The 16,411-nt window shown below is 41.2% G+C and overlaps 1 protein-coding gene across 12 annotated transcripts in view; it reads right to left on the reverse strand.

The window, feature by feature from the left end:
• The window catches only part of LOC129015285 (ubiquitin carboxyl-terminal hydrolase 31-like), a 107,847-nt gene that overhangs the window by 64,873 nt on the left and 26,563 nt on the right, over positions 1 to 16,411 (reverse strand). The window lies entirely within an intron of this gene.

The following is a 16,411-nucleotide window of genomic DNA, read 5'->3' on the forward strand; positions in this document are numbered from 1 at the left end:
CCTCCCTTTCTCTCTCCCTCTCTACCCCCTCTCCTCCTCCTCTCTCCCTTCCTCTCTTTCTCTCCCTCCCTCTCTCTACCCCTCCATCTTTTTTTTTTTTTTTTGAGACAGAGTCTCACTCTGTTGCCCAGGCTGGAGTGCAGTGTCATGATCTCGGCTCACCACATCTGCCTCCTAGGTTCAAGCGATTCTCCTGCCTCAGCCTCCCAAGTAGCTGAGACTACAGGTGTGTGCCACCATGCCCAGCTAATTTTTGTATTTTTAGTAGAGATGGGGTTTCCCTATGTTGGCAAGGCTGGTCTCGAACTCCTGACCTCATGATCTACCCGCCTCATCCTCCTAAAGTGCTGGGATTACAGGCGTGAGCCACCGTGCCCGGCCAACACGTCTCGCACTCTTACTGTTCCTGTTTCTTTCACTCTGCCTTTCTTTGCTTTTCCCTGTCATCCTCGCTGGTGTTTTTCTGTTGTTCCTTCTCCATCTCTCTTGAGCTCCATCTGACTATCTTTCTTAACTCTGCATCTCTGGGTCTTTCTGCCTCTGGTTCTGTTGCTCAGTTCTCTATGTAGCTCTTTGTCTCTTTGGCTTTACCTCTTGGTCTTTCTCTCCATTTGCCTCTGTGTGTCTCTCTTTCAGGTCAGGAAAGAGGACAGGTGAGTGCTCTGGTCTGGTACATCCCAATATGCTTCTGAGTCTTTCACCACATCTGGGGCTGACTCAGCTACCTGGCACCTGGGCCTGCTGGAGTGCTCAGTGAGGGAAAAGCCACCTGAAGATCTGCCTGCTGAGTGGGCTCAACCCCTAGGCCAGTCTGTCCCAAACAGTGGCCACTTCCCTCTGCCGTCATTGTCAGAATGGACAGCATAAGAGTTTGAGAGGTGGCCAAGCCCTCAGTCTACCCACCCCAGCCAGGTGAGCAAAAGAGGGAGACAGAGCCCTGCAGCATTGGGATCCTACTGGGGCTTTGCAGTTTGCCATTCTCCATGAGCTGGGCTGCTGCTTCTTGACTGGCAGTGAGAGGTGCAGGAAAAAGGAACTTAATTTACACAGAGACCTAGGAATCAGGAGTCAGGCTACTTCACCAACCCGCTTGCTGCATGACCTCATGAAAGTCTCTTGCCTTCTCCGGTTCTCAATCTCTTGTCTGTGAAATGAGGCTCTCTAGCCTTATCGCTAGCAAATATTTAAGAACATGGATCTGGGACAGTCACCCCCAGGTCCCTCCAGGGCAGACAATGAACCAGGACACTTCTGTACAGCCTCGTCAGCTATTAACATGTTGAAAGAATTCTACCGGTTAGAGTTATTTCCCTGAACTCCCAGAGTCACTCCCATCACTCTGGCCCTTCCTTCTAATCCCTATGGATTAGCAACTAACTCTTAATATCTGGCATAGCCAAGGGTGTCCTAGACCTTTCATTGTCATTGCTTCTCAGGTTGTTAAAATAAAATAAGACTGAGTTTCACTCTGTCACCCAGACTGGAGTGCAGTGGTGCAATCTCGGCTCACTGCAACCTCCACCTCCTGGGTTCAAGCAATTCTCCTGCCTCAGCCTCCCAAGGAGCTGGAATCACAGGCATGCACCACTATGTCCCCCTAATTTTTGTATTTTTGTAGAGATGGGGTTTCACCATGTTGGCCAGACTGGTCTCGAACTCCTTGCCTCAAGAGATCCACCTGCCTCAGCCTCCCAAAATGCTGGGATTACAGGCATGACCCACCATGCCTGGTCTAAAAAAAATGTTTTTTTAGTATCATCCCTGTTTCTACCACTCTATACCTTCAGGATAACAACAGATTTGATCTCTTAGTATTGCTGTCATATTAAATGAAGTGATACATATAAAGCCTTTAGCACAGTGCTGGGTACACAGCAAGTACTAAGTAAGCGGCAGCTAATATTATTAGGAGACAAATAAAGAAAGATTGTCCAGCATAATAGAAGTGATCATGATTTGAAAAAGTAATGACAACAAGTACTTCCAGTAATGCTAATACTTAGTGGGTCCTTGCTCTGTGCCAGGTGCTATTCTAAGTACTTCAAATGTAGTAACTCTTTTAATCTTCATATCAAACCTTGAAGTAGATGCTATTATTATGCCTATTTTACTCAAAAGCGAGAGAACAATTCTGAAGAGATGAGACCCCAGAAGAGAAGTGGACTGTGACCCTAAACAGTATAGGTCAGTGCAACATCCTGGAATTTGACTAGTTGTTATGGAATGAATTGTGTCTAACCCTCAAAAGATTCATATGTTGAATTCTTAATCCTTAGTACCTCAGAATGTAACCATATTTAGAGATAGGCTCTTTACAGGGTTATTTTTATGAGGTCATTAGGATGGGCCCTAATCCGATATGACTAGTGTTCTTTTGCTTGTTTGTTTGTTGTTGTTGTTGTTGTTGATTTTGAGACAGAGTCTTGCCCTGTTGCCCAGGCTGGAGTTCAGTGGCACAATCTCGGGTCACTGCAACCTCTGCATCCCAGGCTCAAGCAATTCTCCTGCCTCAGCCTCCCAAGTAGCTGGGATTATAGGCACACACGACTATGCCTCGCTAATTTTTGTATTTTTCTTTTTTTAATAGAGACAGGGTTTCACCATGTTGGCCAGGTGGCCTTAAATCCCTGACCTCAAGTGATCCGCCTGCCTCAGCCTCCCAAAGTGCTGGGATTACAGGCATGAGCCACCGCACCTGGCCGACTGGTGTCTTGATAACAAGAGGAAATTTGGACACAAACAAACACAGAGAGATGATGACGTGAAGACATGGGGGAAGACAGCCACCTACAAGTCAAAGAGGGAAGCTGGGAACAGACCTTTCCCTCGTGGGCCTCAGAAGGAACCAACCCTGCTGATGCCTTGACCTTGGCCTTCTGGCCTCCAAAATTGTGAAGAAATAACTTTATTTGGCTTACCCAAGGTTGTGGTACTAGGATACTAACATGCCAGCCAAAAGCACGTCTTCTCCATCTCCAAGGAACAGGAAGAAAGAGGAAAGAATCTTTGTCTTCTTTCTCTAAGGTACCAACCCCTGGTATGCTCTTTGGCCTCTTCAGTTTGGCACTGAGACCCTTCACCGTAGCCCGTAAACCACCCAAGCAGAAAGACCTTCTGGCACAGTCTAGCATTGTAAATTTTGACCATGAATATTACTTCCACCTGTAGCCACTTTGTTTAAGTCTGTTAGCATTTAGTATGTAGAATACTCAAGCCTGTATTTCATCAACAAGTATTTATAGAACTGCTACCCTGGCCCAGGCACTGCATTTTAAGGAAAAGTGTATGCTTAGCTTCATTTAACAGCCTACAGTAGACATTACCAATGTTCACTGATATCAAATTCTTTTTTTTTTTTTTGAGACAGGATCTTGCTCTGTCATCCAGGCTGGAATGCAGGGGTATGATATGATCATAGCTCATTGCAGCCTCAAACTTCTGGGCTCAAGCGATCCTCCCACCTCAACCTCCAGAGTAGCTAGAACTACAAGGACATGTCACCATGCCCAGCCTTTTTTTTTTTTTTTTTTTGGAGAGACAGGGTCTTGCTTTGTCACTCAGGCTGGTCTTGAACTCCTGGGCTCAACTGATTTCCCACCTTGGCCTCCCAAAGCACTGGGATTACAGGCATAAGCCACTGTGCCTGGCCCCTCTCCTTTTAGACACACAGGAGACTAGCCTGACTTGTATCTAGAAGAGGTCATATGACTAATTCTGACCAATGGGCTTTGAGTAGAAATGACCTGTATCACTTCCAAATTCAAGCACTTAATTGCTGATGGGAGACCCTTCAGGCCCACTTAGCTTATTAGGAGAGTCATAGGGCCACCATGAACCTGACTTTCATCAGATTGCCACATGAGCAAGAAATAAACATTTTAAATTACTAAAATCAGCTGTGGTTTGATTCAGGAGCATAACTTACTCTGAAAAGTCAGCATCTTAATGATGACAGCAACGTATAAATATTTTATTTCTTACATGACATGTGGTTTGATTGTTGAGGGTGTTTGGGATTTTGTTGTTTGGATTTTTTTTTTTTTTTTTTTTGCAGTTTTTCTTTGGGGGAGATTACATTTACTCAATTGTTACCATGTACCAGCCACTGTACTTTATATTCATGGTCTCAGTGAATCCCCTATGGGAAAGAATTTTTCCATTTATTCATTCATTCCGTAAATATTCATTGAGTGCCAACCAGGAGCTAGGCACTGAGAATAAATGGGGAAGGAGATAGATATGGTTGTCCCTAACCTCATGGAGCTTACAGTGCAGTGTGATACAGGGAGTTGGGGAAGATGTAATCAAATAATCTAATTAAAAAGTGTACCCATGCAAGCTGTAAGCGGGTCTCTGGGAGAATAAACACAGTCCTGTGAGCATGCATAACAAGAGAGTCCAACCTGGGCTGAGGTTGAGGGTGACATATTAAGGAAAGCATCCCAGAATAAAGGTCTGAAGAATGAAGTAGGATAAGCCTAGGCTAATAGCATTGTTATTCCCTTTACTGTTGAGAAAACTAATTTCCCTACAATGCAGTCTGTAACAAGCAGAGCTAGGGTTTAAACCAAGGTCTGTCTAAATCCAAAGTCAATTCCCTAAACCACTGTACTATAGATGTATCTTTGTACTCAGAGGTAACTGAATTGTTCAGTATTTAAGATAATTATTCAGATATACAAGCACTACCCTTATCAGAGGATACTTTAGTCTCAGTATTTTAAGTATATCTGGAATTGTTGGGTTTGAGGTGTCTTCTAAATTGCCCAGCCACATGAGTATGTAGATATATTTTCAATGTTTGAATAAACATATTTGGGGTGGAGTCAAATATGCCATTGCCTAAGTCATTTTAAAAGACATAGAGCCAGGTGTGGTAGCTCACACCTTTAATCCCAGAACTTTGGGAGGATAAGGCAGCCTAATCGCTTGAGCCCAACAGTTTGAGACCAGTCTGGGCAACTCAGTAGGTCCCCATCTCTATAAAAAATACAAAAATTAGCCGGGTGTGGTGGCACACACCTGTAGTCCCAGTTACTCAGGAGGCTGAGGTGGGAGAATCTCTTGAGCCCAGGAGGTCAAGGCTGCAGTGAGCTGTGATCACACCACTGCATCCCAGCTGGGGCAACATTGCGAGACCCTGTCTAAAAAAAAAAAAAAAAAAAAAAAATTAAAAAAAGACAGAAAATGTAAATAACTGAAAGTAGCATCAGCTAAACCAGCAATAAAAACAGCAATTAGAATCAATTTTCAAGCCACAATCAAAAAGCTCCGCCCCACATCCCACATATCTCTTCAAAACAGATGATAAGTTAATTCCTAGCTCCTTTCAATTCATATTGTGTGTTCTCCAAAGGAATTCTACAGGACAACATATAAGTACAGATAATTGCACCATGCTTATGAAGCATTTTGGAAGTTAAAAATTGCGGTTGGAGGAACAGTTCAGTTGCTAGTAAAGATACGAAGGCAGAAGTTGTAAAATGGAAGAAAACGATGAAAACTGGAAATTAAGATTCTCCCCGTTGCCAATCCCAGCTTTTTTAGACTCTGATTAAGCTAGTAGACACTTTCATTGAATTCCTATTAAAAAAAAGAAAAAAAAGAGGAAGCACAAAGTCAAAAACCTTGAGCATAAATGTTTATCAGTTAGGGGTCTTTGGTTGCAGTTAACAGCAACTGACTAAAACAGAAAAGGAATTTATTAAAAGGAGCTCATTAGTGGGAAGACTGAAGAACTAGAATTTAAACAGACAGATGCTCCTGGTAGAAGACACTGTTCAATATTATCACCTAAGTTCTCCCCCATCCCTCACCAACTGGATTGAATCATCAGCCATGGAATCTTGTAATTGTATCCTTCTTTGCAGAATTCCATATCCTAGATCACATGCCTGTCCCTGGTCTAGTCCAGAAGGTTGATAGGAACCATGGATTATTAACCCACTAAGACTGCATTTTAGGGAGAGATAATTCCCCTAAAAGGCAGACTGGGTTTCTTAGGAAGGGGGAATAGAAAACAGGCAGCTGAGAGTGAGAGTGAGAGTGAGAGTGAGGGGAAGGGGGAAGGGGAAAGGGGGAAGGGGAAAGGGGGAAGGGGGAAGGGGGAAGGGCAAGGGAAGATAAATGCCTCTACTTCCATCTGCTACTACATTTTACACCTGATGAAATGGAGACTCAGAAGTTCAGCAGGTCTCCTGCAGAGCCAGAATTCAACTCCAGGTAAATACAGAGCACTTCCCACTACTCCGCACTGACACTCATACAATATGCTCCTAGAAAACTATTGCGCTCTCTCTTTCTCTAAAACTCAAATGTAAATACAGGATATCTGCTTTATTAACTATGCTAAGTGGCAGAAACACAGCAGGAGGCAAGGTATTCATAGGCTTCCCCACAGAGCTCACAGTGTGACATTTTGGCCAGGAAGCCTCTTATAGGAAACACACAAGACCTCTCCAACATATGGATGGCATGAGGAGGTTATAAGGTGGAGCCTTCCCTCTGCTATGTCCACATCATCCATGACCCTCTCCCAAACTAACCATCTCAGTCAAACTAAGCTCATATGAAATCATTCCACATTGTACCCGTAATCATTCTGTCTTCCCTTTCCCACCAGCTTGTGTCATGAATTCCACCTGTCCTCTGCATTGCACAGCATGACCTCTTATATATCTGGAACACAGAAGCACCTCATATGAGTAAGGAAAGCAAGCACCTTGTATTCCATAAGGGATGGGGGGCATGGTGAATTGGTCTTGCCTTTCAGGAAGGCAATTTGCAAACTTGTATCAAGAATGTTAATGTTCACATCCTCTTGCCCCACCATTCCAATTCCAAAAATCTGTCCTAAGGAAACAATGAATTATGTCAATGCTCAAAGCAGCATTATTTATGAAACTACAAATCAGCAACACCCTAAACATAGAAGTATGTAAGGAAATCATAACTGTCGCTAACATGGAGACTTACAGGTATTGTGCTGATCCTATTTGTGATGACCAGGAAAATGCACCACATAGACTTCCAGCTACAGAGTGTAATTGACCAAAATCCCAAGAGCTTCCTGAAAATCTATTATTGCATTTGCACAGAGGCCATGCTTTCCACAAACTGCATCCAACTAACATCTGAGAACGGCAGGAATACCAAGACAAGCCCCTTTCCTGGGAGGTGAGAGACTCCTGTAACAGCCACCTTTGGTTCAAGAACTCCCTGATGGTCTTGTGAACCTTCCTTACACAGCATGACAATCTAGGACACTTCCACCCAACCTTTGTCCCTCTCTCCTTCACTTGGGGGTCAGACTTGCACTGTGGTCTGATGTCTCCTCCAACCTTCTCTAGCTCCCTCACCATTTTCTTTCAAAGTCATTTTCCATAATGAATTCCTTGCATATTTGACCTTGTCTTGGTGTCTGCTTCTCAGAGGACTGGGACTAACACAAGTGAGGCCAGAAGTGGTGCAAGAAAACAAGCGGTAACATGGGAATTTAAGACTGGCTCACACTGCCCAGCAGGTGAAGAAGATGGTGTCCCAACTGGTAGATGGAACATGGTTAGTCCTTGACCAAAGGTGGTGTCTGGGTTGCTAAAAATTTCGCTGGGACATAGAAGAATATCCCAGTGGGAGAAAATGCTGTATCAAATGTAGTGATATAAGCAATTGGAAAATATGGAGCCAACCATGATTCAAAGTCAGGAGAGTTGGCTGGTTACTACCTAGTGGTATTGACGCCCTGCAGAAAGATACTGATTGACTGAAGGCTATTATCAAACAATTAATAGTAAAGTGAGGCCCAGAGAGCCTCTGCGGTAGCTAGCAAAAAAAAAAAAAAAAGAAAGAAAGAAAAAGAAAAAAAAACTGTGTTCTCTAATGGAAGTGCAGAGTGAGCTGAAAGGCAGACTGATGACCTGATTGTTATAGTTGCAGCACTTCAGAGATGTTTGAGTGCTCAACCAAGGTAGGCCTGTTATTTAAAGGTCATGGTTCTAGTGGGAAAAACTTGAGATTTTAAAATATGAGACAGAGACGTCTGGATGGATGCTGCTGAGAATACAGATTCTGCAACACTTCCCTGCCTGCTCTGCCTCCAGACTCTCTGGGTTTGCACAGGTAGCTGGCTCTTCCTTCGTAGGAGCTCCACTGTGCTGAAGGATGCTTTAGAAGCCTCTGCCTGGCAAGGCAAAAGTTAACCCCTTCAAAAGCCTCCCTTACCTTCTCTCCTGGATACCAGGCCAGTAACCAGGGCTAAATCCCAGGAAAACCTGGTTGGAGACATGCTGGCCTGGTAAAAGAGAAAAGAGTCTATACATCTAAAGAATATAAAGAGTTATATAGCATGTGTAGGGCCATGCTGCTTCCCCAAGATTGCCCCCAGTCAATGTCCAAGCATGGCAGGGATCCTGAGACAGACTGGTTTCCTAGAAGACATTTAATTCCTGTGATTAATAAGAATATAGAGATTGAGATGCAGATATAGATAGAGATGGAGATGGAGAGAAATAATGTAAATTCAACCTTCTGTATAATTTACACTTATATGCACACATACAAAAAAGTACAGGAATCCAAAAGAAATTACTGAAAATCCACAAAAGACATTTTTAAGAATGTTAGATTTTATTCATAATAGCTAAAAACTGAAAACAACTCAACATTCATCAATGGATAAGTAACAGTATAAAAGATAATGAAATACTATACAGCAATGAAAAAGACTATAGCTATATGCAACAAGCTAGGTGAATCTTACAAATACAATGTTGAGTGAGAGAAGCCAGACCTACAGAGGATATTCTGTAGGAGTCCACTTATATTAAGTTCAAAAATCATCAAATCTATTGTGAGAAGAACCAGAATAATAGTACCTTGTACTATGAGGGAGGCAGGGAGGTGAGTATTGACTAGAAAAGAGCAGGAAGGAAGGAAATTTACTGGAAATGTTCATTATCTTCATCTACGTGGTGGTTACATGGAGATATAGATAGAAATTCATTTTAAGTTGGATACTTGAAATTTGTGTACTTTATCACATTATTATACTTCAGAAGTTTAAAATGAAATAAAAAGAAGAAAATACACCAAAATGTTAACTGGCTATCTCTTGTTGATGGAATTATGGAGAACTTAAATTTCTTCATTGCAATTTTCTGCATTTTCCTAGTTTTCTGCAAAGAGGATATTTATCAGAAAGCAGAAACAATAAAAGTTACTCTTTAGAAGGAACATACATCATGAAATGATGTGCAAACTTCACTTGCTGTCAGCCGCCAGGTACTTTGCATGCAAAGCCAGTACCATAAAACGTCTGGGCCACAGAAATATTACTCTATGTCCTGGTTTTGACCACTTCATCACAATCCTAAAGCAATAACAGCATTGACAATATCATTGAGTAACTCTCCCTACGGTAATATTCTCTAGAAATTAAAACTTGAGTCTGTAATTTGGAATCCAAAAGCCATGGTACTTTAAGTATTTAGCCCTACTCTATATTGTTTCTTGAAAATTCCCAACAATGTCTCAAATCAAACCACAATTATAGACCTGTAAATGTAAAGCCATTATTATGTCTGGGCAAATGCCTTGATTCCACTTGCATTTTAATAGTTGTTTTCTGATATTGAAGTTACTAATGCTTTTGTCACTCCTTAATGACTATTCTTAGCAAACAAATTTTGTGCCTTACAATTAGTGATTTTCTTCATAATTATGGCTTTTTACAATTTTCACGAGATGACAAAAAATTCATCTTTTGCCCAAGAACTAGCTTATTAGTTAATGAAAATGTCTCTAATAGCAGCCTTTTAGATACCCTGCCAGAATCAAAAGCAGCATTCAGAGAAGAGAGAGGTTGCTTTCATATTAACATTCAAAATTAATTTCTGGGTAGGGGTTGGAAATGAGACGTAGGAGGCATAATTTCTTCCAAAGAGATTAAAATATCTATTCTTTCTGAAGTCCATGGAACTTGTTAAATCAATCAATGAATCAATCAATCTCTCTCTCTCTTACTCTCTCTCTCTGTTTTTCCTTGTTGTCTGTCTTTTCCTTTGCCTCTGCTCTGTACCCATCCCCTGGGATTTAAACCAAAGAATAAGAAAGGACTAATCTCTGGAGTTAGTATCTCGTGATTTCAATATTTCTGTTAAATCAACCCTCAGGGTACCTAAATCTTCACCTAGAGTTCGACTATTTAAGTTCACTTCTACTCTCCACCACTCCTCCCCCAAACTGTCCTCCCAAGTGTATTTGGTAAGCTACTTTCGCTGGCAAGGACACGCTGACCTAAGACAACTCTCCTACCTGTTCTTTGATTTTTGAACCATAAATACGGCATGCTGGGAACAGAATCTAATATCATCCCGCAAACAAGTGTCCCTATTTTCTCTGGCAGATGCAGTCTGGTTCACTTGGCTGGGTTTGTTAATAATATGAAAGGAAAGTGAACTTTATCAAAAAGTAGTAACTCATTTTTCTCATCCAGTAAAACCCATAAAAGATTTAGGCACAGCCCAAACAATTTACATCTTAAATATTCATGCCCCAGTCCCAGCCCCAAAATGACTTTTAAATTGTGTCTGGGGAATTTGTTGTGAGCTAACTGCCATGGCCCACTTTGGAGGGCTTCAAAGACTAGGAGAGAGAGAGACAGAGGAATATTCAGACCTGTTTTCCATTTCAGAGATTTACGAGGTAGCAAATGAAATTCGCTCCTGCTCTCAGATGATCCCCTGGGAAAAGATACATTCTCTGAATCTAGTAAATAAGGAGCTCAATATCAGCAAAGACTATGGTGGATGAAATTAATGTTCAAATCATCCTGGAGTTTCTCAGACAGGTTCTTTTGAGGCCAAGTTTCTCAATCTCAGTACTATCGGCATTTGGGGCTGCATAATTCTTTATTGTAGGGGACTATTCTGTGCACTGTAGGATGTTTAGCAGCATCCCTGACCTCTACAAACTAGATGCCAGGAGTACCTTCTCCCTAGCTGCGACAACCAAAAATGTCTCCAGAAATTGCCATGTGCCCCCTTGGTGGCGAGGGACAGGGGTGAGGAATTTCTTTGGTTGAGAACAAATATTTCAAAGGCAAATAAGTCTTATCCCTGTTTCATCCTAAACTTTAATGAGTTTATCTATTTTTTTTTTTTTTTTTTTTTTTTTGCTTTTGGACTTATTGACAAATAACATGCACACAGAAAAGTGCATGAATTATAAGTACACAGCTCAAGGAATTGTAATCTGGATATTCTTATACTACCAGAACCCAACTCAAGAAACAGAACATCGCCAGCTCTCCAGACACCCACTGTGAACCTCCTTCCCTCCTTCCACCTATGGGCACAGGTGAGAGGTTGGAGTGGGTGAGTGCAGATGCCAGAATGTGGGGAGATGAGATTATGGGAGTCAGTGTGAATTCCCTTCTGGTTCCTTTATTTCTCTGAAAGAGCAAAGAAACATGGTCATCAGCTGAGAGTAAGAATGGGAATGAGATGGGGTTTGAGAAGAAAAGAGACATGTAAAATAGGTGTTGAAGAAAGTGAGAGATGCTATAGAAAACTTTATGGAGATTCCTTCTCCCTCAAAAAATTTGAGCTACCATACAATCCAGCAATCCCACTATTGAGTATTTATCCAAAAGAATTGAAATCAGGATCTCAAAGAGATATGAACACTCCAATGTATACTGCAGCCCTATTCGCAATAGCCAAGATGTGGAGACAACCTAAATGTCCCCTGATGTATGAATGGATAAAGAAAATGTGGTATATACATACACTTAAAAAACAAAAACAAACGGCCAGGCACGGTGGCTCACGCTTGTAACCCCAGCATTTTGGGAGGCCGAGGTGGGTGGATCACAAGGTCAGGAGATCGAGACCATCCTGGCTAGCACAGTGAAACCCCATCTCTACTAAAAATATAAAAAATTAGCTGGGCATAGTGGTGGGCGCCTGTAGTCCCAGCCACTCAGGAGGCTGAGGCAGGAGAATGGCGTGCCCGGGAGGTGGAGGTTGCAGTGAGCTGAGATCGCGCCACTGCACTCCAGCCTGGGTGACAGAGCGAGACTCCATCTCAAAAATTAAATACATACATACATACATACATACATACATACAAGGAAATTCTGCAATATCCAATGTGGATGAATCATAAGGATATTTTGCTTAGTGAAATAAGCCAGTCACAAAAAGACAAATATTGCATGACTGTAGTTGCAGATATATCATATTGTTTATGGCAGGAAATTAGAGTAGTCAAATGTATAGAGACATTAAATAGAATGGTAGTTGCCAGGGGCTGGAGGAAGGGGGAAAGAGGAAGCTGCTAACCAATAAATTCTCAATCATGCAGGACAAATATGTTCTAGAGATCTGCTGAACATTGTGCCAATCATTAACAATGCTGTATTGTACATCTAGACATTTCCTAAGAGGGTAGATCTCGTGTTAAACATTCTCACCACAATAAAATAAATTTTTAAAGAAATGAAAAAGGAAGATGCAGAATAAATGGGCTAGGAAAGTGCAGTGTGATCTCCTGGCAGTGTTAAGGGCTCATTTGAGGCTCCTAGCAAGGTCAGAGTAGTTTTGTATGTTTCTCCAGCCATGTTCAGTTTCTCAAGGGCAGGTACAGAGTAGGCAGAGAGTTGAATTTAACCGGGATTGTGACCATGCCAAGCAAACAATGCAAGAGAGGGACACAGGAATCACGAGTGTGGACAAAGGGATGGTGATAGTAATTGGCAATGGCTTAGAATCGGGAAAGGTGGTGAGAGAAGACATCAAGGGGGTGGATACAGGAGATCAATGGTTTAGAGCGCCACAAAAGTAATCACAGGTGGAAAGAAGAGCATAAAGCTTTAACTCTTTGGCTCCACCACTTCCAAGCTGCAGGGCTTTGGGCAAGCTATTAAACCTCCCTAATCCCTCACTTATTAAAGCACCATCATAAAAGAACCTGCCTCCTAGAGTGATTTGGTAAGGACCAAATGAGATCACATTGTTCAGATGCTTAGAACAGTAGTTCTCCAAGCATGGTGCCTGGACCACCAGCATCAGCATCACCCCAAAATATGTTAGAAAGACACATCCTCAGGCTCTTCCCCAGACATATTGTAAATCAGAAACTCTGGGGGTCTTATTATTTTAATTATCATTTTCATTATAACCGTAATTATTGTGAAGTAGCTCTCTAGTACAACTGTTGATTACAATAATAAATGACATTTATTATACTTAATAAGTTTTCAGGCAATAAACTAAGCATTTTGCATGCATTATTTCAGCTAATTCTATCAATAATCTCTGAGGCAGATTTTATTATTATTCCCAATATACAGATGATGAAACTGAGGTTCCTATAAATTGAGCACTTTGCTGAAGGTCACACAAGCAGTAAGTGGCAAGATTAAGATTCAAACTCAAGGTTTGCAGCAGCCCTGAAAAGTAATATTTCTCTTTCAAACTTGAGTGTTAGTCTTTTCAATCATGGGAAAAAAGTAAATTGTTAACAATAAAAAGAATGTCACTGAAAATTTTTTGAAAAAAATTTAAATGGCAGTGAGCTTGATAACCAAGTACACTGGCATTTAGACAGCCCTATTATCTATTATGATAATATTAAGGCCTCCAATAAATCACCCAAGAACTTAATTACAAGGTAACTTTCACAGTGTCTTACCTGGATACCAAAATCATACAATTTACAATTTTTTAAATAAAGTAACCAATCAAATTTAATATATATGAAAAGCCACTCAACTTCTGCAACAAATTAAAGCAATAAAGTTCAAAGCAACACATATCATTTTTCACTTAACAAAGATAAAATGCCAAAATAGCAGGAGTGGAGTTGTAGAAAACATTTCATTGGTTGGCAATTAGGCAACATGTATCAAAATCCCTTGTCATGGTAATTTCAGTTCAAGACCAAAATTATAGAATTCTAGAACTTCAAGGGACTTCATTATCAATGTACAGATTAATTCTATCATTTTCTAAATGACAAAAACAATAAGGCACAAGAAGCTACCCAAGATCACACAACCAAACACTGATAAATACTTTTCATTTTTTTTCTCTAGATTTTCCCTATAATATATGGTTCAGGAACTCTAGTCCTGAATTTAAAATATCCTGTCTTCAGGAAGAGTCCAATATTCTTAATTCCTAAAGTTTTATGTAACATGTTTACCAACTTTTCATTATCCCAGGACTATTGAAGGAAATACTGATTCACCAATTGGGTTGACCAAGAGAATGATGTCAGAATTGAACAAGTTGCCTTTAAAATCCATGACTTGTGCTCATTACTTTTAGGTAAAAAGTCATTTTCATATATAACAAGCTAAACGCACATGGTAAAATGTACATGGTACATGGTAAAATGTACATGGTAAAAGTACATGGTACTCTTTAGAGTACATATTTCTCTAAAATATAAGCTTCTGAGATCCAGTGATCCTATCTTGGTCTCTTCCTTCAGCACCTCGGACAGTGCTCACCACCTAGTAAGGGCTCAATGAATTCAATCATTAACTGAAAAGAAAAGAAATAAGCTAGCCACCCATAAGACCTATTGTTTCAAGAAGAGTTAGAAATTTGAAATATTGTTTTAAAATTTATGAGAGTTACTCCATACATCAAAAGTATTCACGAAAGACTGGGCATGGTGGCTCTCACCTGTAATCTCAACACTTTGGGAGGCCAAGGTGGGCAGATCACTTAAGGCCAGGAATTCGAGACCAGCCTGGCCAACACAGTAAAACCCAGTCTGTACTAAAAATACCAAAAAAAAAAGCTGGCCATGGTGGTGCATGCCTGTAGTCCCAGATGCTCAGGAGGCTGAGGCACAAGAATCACTTGAGCCCAGGAGGCAGAGGTTGTAGTGAGCAGAGACAGCGCCACCACACTCCAGCCTGGGTGACAGAGAGAGACTCTGTCTCAAAAAAATTAAAAGAATAAAATAAAAATTTTAAAAGTATTCATGAAAAATAGGATGTAAGACAACACAGTTCACCTAAAGTGAATGTCAAGTGGCTCTAATCCCTGGGCTCTGGAAATTCACAACCTGGCTCACAGCATCTATTCCCTGAGCCACTCCCTCTTTCCACATATACCAGCCAGCTTTGCCTCTCTGTGGGGATGTCTTTGGGCTCAGTCCAGCTGCCCACCAAATCCCATGGCTCAAATTGAGGAGCCTATATATTTTGTCCTTTAGTAAGGAAGTCAACTTTTACCAAGGAAAGTTCATTCTATTCATGTGGGAAGTACCACTGGAAATCCACTTTGTTGTCTCCTAGGTATTAGGAGGAAGAAAATGGAAATAGATGTCTTTTTGATATTTTAGGAGATGGCCATACCCCAGCAGTCAGATTTTCCTTCTTAAGACAGGAAAGAACCAAGTCTCTGTTTCTAAAAGATCATAAGAACGTAAATGAGCATAGCTCAATACACTGTTAGTAAAGGCACAACCATTATCCCTTTGTTTCCAATCTGCTAGACCTCTCTCTTTATGATGCCCCTAGCACCAAAAATCTATTTCAGTCACATGCAAGCCATATAAGCACCATCTAAGAGAAGTTAACGGCAGTCTAATGGAAATTCCCTTGAGCTGAGTCCCAGATATGCCTCTTACTAGCTGTGTGACCTTTAGCATATCACTTCACTTCTGTAAGCCTTCACTTCCTCTGTGGCAAAACAAAGATAATACGAGTACCCACCTTATAGGACTACGGTAAGACCTACGTGAGATAACATGTGCAAATGCTCAATAAATTGCCATTCTTATTGGCACACTCTAGTCAGTCAACTATGAACATTGTCCTCACTGCTCTTGTTCAACCCCATGCTGATGTATTTGATCACATTTTCCTCTTTTTCCTTGAGGACCTTCTTCTCCATAGCAACACACTGTTGGTAAAGGCACAACCATCACCCCTTTATTTCTAATCTGCTGATCCTCTCTCCTTATGATGCTTCCAGCGCCAAAAAACTATTTCAGTCACATGCAGTCTATCCAAGCACCATCTAAGAGAAGTTAAGGGCATTCTAGTAGAAATTCCCTTGAGTTGAGTCCATGGCACATCGCTAACTCCATGGTTTCAAGCTTTACAGAATCCTTCTCTAACCACCTCAATGAATAATAAGAATGTCAGCTCATATTTACTAAGGGCTTACTATGTACATGGCACTTGCTAAACATGTGCTGTCTTAAATCCTCACACACCCCTGCAATGTGCCTTCCATTGTGAACTCCATTTTATAGATGTAAACACTGATCCTCAGACGGTGAAGTGGTTTTCCCAAGATCACACCAGTAATAAGTGATGGAGCTATGATTCATACCCAGGCAGTCTGCCTCCAGAGCCTTATATCCAATCCAATCCTCTACAACCTTC

Source organism: Pongo pygmaeus, chromosome 18 (genome assembly GCF_028885625.2).
Source record: "Pongo pygmaeus isolate AG05252 chromosome 18, NHGRI_mPonPyg2-v2.0_pri, whole genome shotgun sequence".
Taxonomy (NCBI): Eukaryota; Metazoa; Chordata; class Mammalia; order Primates; family Hominidae; genus Pongo; species Pongo pygmaeus.